At 32.5% G+C, this 6,551-nt stretch overlaps 1 pseudogene; it reads left to right on the forward strand.

Moving 5' to 3' along the window:
• Window positions 1–5,693: 5,693 nt before the first annotated feature.
• On the forward strand, window positions 5,694–6,324 carry LOC133326480 (adult cuticle protein 1-like; annotated as a pseudogene).
• The last annotated feature ends 227 nt before the right edge of the window (window positions 6,325–6,551 follow it).

Raw genomic sequence — 6,551 nt, forward strand, 5'->3', positions numbered from 1 at the left:
TTGTCGGTATTTTGAGGTTCTTGAGCGCGTTTTTTAAATGAATTCGCTGAAATTTGGTACTTTGAGTTATTATTGGGTAGCAAATCTCCCTACCAAAAAGGTCAATTTTTTCGGATAGCCCTTATATAAGGGTACCCCCAATTTTCGGTATTTTGAGGTTCTTGAGCTCGTTTTTTATCTGAATTCGCTGAAATTTGTTATTTTGACTTTTAATTGGGTAGCAAATCTCCCGACCAAAAATTATAAATAAAGGTAAATTTTTTCGGATAGCCCCCATATAAGAGTACCCCCAATTTTCGGTATTTTGGGGGTTTTGATCGCATTTTTCGACCGAATTCGCTGAAATTTGGTACTTTGAGTTCTTATTGGGTAGCAAATCTCCCTACCAAAAATTATAAATAAAGGTATGCTATGTGTATGGGTTGATTTAAACTGGTTCAAATATCCTTTCTATCGGCAGGCATATGAGAAGCTCTTGTATGTATGCAAAGTGGTGAAGGGTGTAATATATAGTCGGCCCATTCGACTTTAGATCTTTCTTTACTGGTTATTATTGCAATTATCTACTAGAGGGCACAAGTATAGTGAAACCTCGGCCAGGCTCGAAATATTGATCCACATAATATTTATGTATAGTGGTAGTTGTATAGGATATCAAATGGTCTGCACCGTCCGACAACAGTGCACCGCTGGTTTTTTAATGAATAACAAAATATGGTCGTTTTTTTAAACTAAAACCAAAGTCGAACGGGGCTGACTATATGTTACCCCTTGCCACTTTAAATATATACAAGGTACAGTAACATATATAACGATATAAACCAAGTACAACATACGCCCTTCTCTAATAATTTTGACCGTGTATGTACAATAACCTGTTGATAGAATAAGTATAGTATCTTTAGTGGACCACTGATATAAAATTCGACAAAATTAAAAATGTGCCAGATATTAAAAAACTATTTTTTATCAATCCATACACACGTCGTTCAGAAATATATATTTTATACAAGTTGTCCCGACTTGCCTTAATGCGCCGTTCAATCGGGTAAACTTGGGTATTATGTGCATAATTTTAAAAATACATATGTATATCGCAGCTTTATAATGTTCATTATAGACTCAATATCGTATGGTGTTCTTAATCAGATAAACATTGGAAGTTTAATGCACTTCGTTTTGCCTTATTAATATTGCATCAATATAAGGTTGGTAAAAAACCTTTGCCACTAAGTTTATGTCATTAAAAAGAATTAACTGGTACCCCAATGCAGGCCCAAGCACATAACAGTTTATAATTTGGTAGAACTTATTTCACCAAATGTTTTTATTTTTTTTTTAAGAAGATCATGTTTTGTTATTGCTCCAACGTTTTTTACATTATCTTATTTGTCCCTTCTTTAAGGATTTTTAATTACAATATCATTTTGTTCATGTCCAACTGCCCTTTTGATTTTATACTGAAATCAGTATATAACTCGAAAAATTTTAGATTTGGCATAGAAATTTAGTGGTTTCTGCTCAGTTATAGGTATATTTCATTATTAAACAAATTGTTAATTAGTTTTCAGATTGCCGTTAGAGATTTGTATATGTTTGCTATATATTCTATAGTTTCTGACAGTTATGAGGGAAGAGTTTGGCCAATGTTGACGCCGTATACTTTCTTTTAATTGTAAATGCCTGTTTTATATCTTAACTCTAAATCGAGAAAAACCCATATGTCTTACAAAACAACAATTTATTTAAACATTAAAGTTCTATATAAAAATTGGGGGATTGTAAATATTTCGTAATATGTTTGTTTTGGCGTTATCTCACAATTAGTTTGCATATTCTCCTATTCTGACCAAGTCCTCTGAATCTTCAGTGAAGGAGTTCTTGAGTTATAAACGATGTAACTAAAACAACGTTCGGATATTCCAATTTCCCGACTTTTTGATGTTTTTCTCAACATTTTCTACTAAAAAAAACTTCCCAATGTAATTTCAAATCGGTACAGTCAATATACCATGCAAACATTATTCACATCTTTAAAAATCCATTTGAGGTACCATAAAGACACATATAAGTTAGACACAAACAGCATGTAATGCGGAATTGTCTCCATGTAGGAGTCGAATTTAAATGTATTCTTCCCGAATATAGGAAAATGTTCAATAACACCTTCATATTTTGTTGACGTATTTGTAATCGTATATAGCGAATTACTAACATCATTGAACTATATTGAATATTTTGATAGACGTTTTCGTTTTTAATAAAACATAAAAACATATGTCTATGTATTGGCAATTTTGTTCCATTATTGTGCGCATTTAAGCATCCTTATCCTAAAGTACTTGAAAAGTAGTAACAAAATATCCATTTTATTGCCTTTAATTCCGTATTACCCCATAGGGTAAGAAACTTCCCTCATAATTGCCGGTATAGTTTTTGGTATAGGCTCAACATAATGGAACCACTCAATCTCTACTTTAACATGTCTTACTGTGTTTTATTTGAGAAAAATTTCACAACCTATACATACCATGCCAATTTCTTAAAAGAACGTAACTTATATCTTCAAACTAAATAAATCTTGATTTTATGGAAAACGTGAGCAAATAATGATAGTGATTAATCTTACTCTCTCTTTTCAATTTCTTATTATTAAATTTAACTCTAATGAAAATATAAATTTATTTTCATATACAATAGTTTTTTTTTCAAGGTAATGACAATCCAATTAATTGTAGAAAATTAATCTCAAAAATTAATCTCTCAAAATCTTCTTTCATTAAAACCTTACCGCTTCAATTACAGACTACTAACAGAAATTTTAAGTCAAACCGGTGCAGCATTTTCTTTAAAATAATTTTTGCAAGGTTTTCGCAGATTTTTCTCAAAAATTTCCTTCATAAAAACCTGTAATTATCGACAACTGAAAGAAATTTTGAGTCAAATCGGTCCAGCCGTTCTCAATTGATGGGTTAGTATACATTTTTCTTGCTCCATTTTTAGCACACAACAGCGTTCGTTCGCTTCGTTTGGTGGTTGAAATTCTTTCTGACATTCTCTCACGAATGAAAACAAACATTCCCGAATTTTCGCGAATGCTCAAAACAACAACATCAACAAAAGTTCGTGAACTCAATACCCAACATACCATTCAGTAATCAAATCTCAATACCACTTGAGAACAAGCTTATAATAATAGTTGTTCTTAAGCTTTTTTTAGTAATATTAAAAAAATGTTGTTAAAATGTGAATTCACAAACAGTTTTCAACTATGCTTGAGAAACTATTGTTGTACACAAATGTTTCTCAAGTGTTGTTAAAGAAATCTGACTATTGAGAAAAACTTATTATTCTCAATAGTTTTTTAAATGTGAATTTACAATGGCAATAAAAAGTAAGTAAAAAATTAAAAAAATACAAAATTTAAATACAATGTTATTAATATTTTTAATATTTATAGGTGCAGCATTGTCTATTGGGATCACTGAAGACCTATTTATAAAGGACACCCGCACATTTTTTTCAATTTGCCAAAAATCGGGGCAAGCTTCGAAATATTTATAAATTTAAAAAAAAAAATCCAAATGAAATATGAAACTATTTTTTTACTATATTAACTATAATTTCTTTTTACTATAATTTTAACTTTAAGCTGTGCAAATAAAATTTGAATTAACACATGAATAATAAATTGCATTATTATTATTAAGGTTATAAAAATATTGAGATGAGTAAGCTTATATACACACTAGTTAAGATAATATTACATTTGTAAGCTTATTCTACAATTGAAAAAATAAGCTTTAAGATAATATTACATTTGTAAGCTTATTCTACAATTGCAAGAATAAGCTTTTAGTAATATTACACAAGTAATTGTATCATAAGGGTTCCGTTTTGATTTTTCTACAATTATTAATAAACATTTCTCAAGATTTTCTCAAGACTTTTTCAAGCTTAATGCTTGTCTTGGTAAGCTTAATATAATATTATTCTCAATACTTTTGGTTTGTTGGGTAGTTGTTTTGTTATTCAACACACTTTCTGCTACACACACATTCATTCGTTGTGTCTCTTTACTTTTTATACCCTACACAACTATGTTGTAAGGTATTATAGCTTTGTGCAGCCCCAAGAGTTTGTAACGCCGTGAAATATTGGTCCTAGACCCACGATCTAGACATGTGTGTCCGTCCGTCCATTATATTTTGTAAACACGATACAGGCCACAGTTATGGACCAATCTTCACAAAATTTTGCATGTAGGATGGGTTCGACCCAATGAAGGCCCCTATTGTTTTTGGTAAAGATCAGTCAATATTTAGGGGTGAAATGGACCAAAAACTTTATTTTTGTCGGATTTTCTGGTCGCTCTAGAGGCCGCAATTATGGCTTGAATATAGCAAATTTTTACATGGGGAAGGGGATCGGGCCAAAGAATAAGAATGCCTGTTTTGATAAAGATCGGTCAATATTTAGCGGGTTAAATGAACCCTGACTTTTGTGTGAAAAATGACAAGTTTTGTATTCTACAGATATATACTTACTCCTGAAGGACATAGACGCGAGAAGTTGATAGTATATCCAAGAGGAGTGGTTGGCCTTTAAATTTATACCAATATATTGTCGTATGTGCTCGGATGTGGGCGTTATACCTAAAAAAATTATAGGTGCTTACATATTCATATATTATTTAGTAACCCATTACCACACTAGAGGGCGAAAATATGAAGATGATCGTTTTGAAATTTTCAATTAGGATCCAGTTATGGATCCTAATGGATTCTATAATTTTCGGTGATGATCAGATAATAATATTGGGATGAAGTGGACCGAAAACTTAATCTGTTATTTTTTTTTTCGAGTCGGGCTATCCACAATTAAAAGCCGATCTATCCACAATTGAAAGCCGAACTTCACAACACAACCCACGGTGAAGGGAATCTGGACAATTAATTAGAGAGGCAGTACTGAATATTAGTAGTATTTGTTGACCTCTAGTCAAGAGGGTGCAAATATCGGAAAATATTGCCCAATCTCTGAATATAGAACCACACAAAGTTAGACGTGGAAGTTGTGTAGGGTATAATGTAGTCGGCCCCGTCCGATTATACTGCTCCGCTTACTGGTTTTATGATATTTTTATTTGTTGTTGCTTTTAACAATGCTTGCGAGCATTCGCGAACATTTGTTTTTTTGAGTTTTTCAAAAGAATATTCTTCAGCAACAAATGTTCGCGAACGAACGAATCGACGACGCTTGCAGTGAAATTTTATTGTTCGTGAATTTTTCCTACAATGCGAACATTTGCAAAAGATTACAAATGCTTGTTCATTCATTGTAACTTTATCATTCGCGATAAATTGAAAACATTCGAATTCTCGCCGTGAGCATTCGCTGACATTACACTCAATTCAAATGGCTTGGCCGATTTACATGTGACGTTATTCAAGACACTGTTGAAGTAGGCATTGTAGTTGTTTAATAATTGTTCATTCAAATATATGGTGGACATAATAAACTGTATTGCATCATGTTTTCATTCTTTACGAACTGAGCGAATGTTCAATGTTATATAATATCAAGCGGGATAGAAATGGTTCTTATATAAATAGAATAATAAATATATATCATTAATATGACAGTGGAATAATTTTTAACATTTAAGAGTTTACAACAAACCAGAACAATAAAATAAATTAGCAAACATGAAGGTAAACGAAGGATTATATACAAAAATGGAAATAATTATACATTCGCAAAAATGTGATAAACGCGACGAATGGATCGTAGCAACTAGTCAAATGTTCAATACCGTGAGAAAATTACATATGTTGCTTCTGTTTTACAAACTAGATATTTACAACTTAATATATTATTTTAATATTTAGTTTAGCGTTTAAAAGTATTATTTTTAAATGCGTTTTTTATATTTTTCAGTTCGTCATTGGTGTAGTCTTGATTGCTTTGGCTTTAGGTGTCAACTCCTCAGTTCTTCCTTTGGGACCAGTTGTCCTTGGTGGTCCTCTTCCGGGTACTGTAGTACTTGGTGCTCATTCACCAGCTGCAGTCACTGTGGCTGCTCATCCTCCACAAGTTATTGCGTGACCCGGACCAGTAGTCTCCGGGCCTGTTCCAGCTGCTCTAGTTGCCACTCCACATGTGATTGTTGCTCCAGCTCTTTCTGCCGCTCCTGTCGTAGTCCCTGCTCATAGTGGTACCTTTGTTGCCAAGACTCGTGGTGCTGTGCATGTTGCCCCTTTGGCCGGTCATGTTAAATCAGTTGCCTCAGTTAACCTACAACCAGCTCCTGGTACCGTTTAAATTGTTTTTGAGAATAAATGATAAAATTTGTGAGTTTACTGAGTACTAGTATAAGCTTAGGAGATTCTTTGAATCTTCACACCCTCACATATCTAAGGACAGACTTCACCATGTTTAGTTGCAAAAGGAAATAGTTTCGGATATAAATTATTTACGAATTTTGTTGTCTTCCAGTTTTTGTAAGCTCTATCAACTTTACTATTATGCCTAATCTGTAAATGACCTCA

The sequence above is a fragment of the Musca vetustissima genome, unplaced genomic scaffold (genome assembly GCF_032173495.1).
Source record: "Musca vetustissima isolate MV318-11 ecotype Yass unplaced genomic scaffold, APGP_CSIRO_Mvet_v1 utg122839, whole genome shotgun sequence".
NCBI classification, from domain to species: Eukaryota; Metazoa; Arthropoda; class Insecta; order Diptera; family Muscidae; genus Musca; species Musca vetustissima.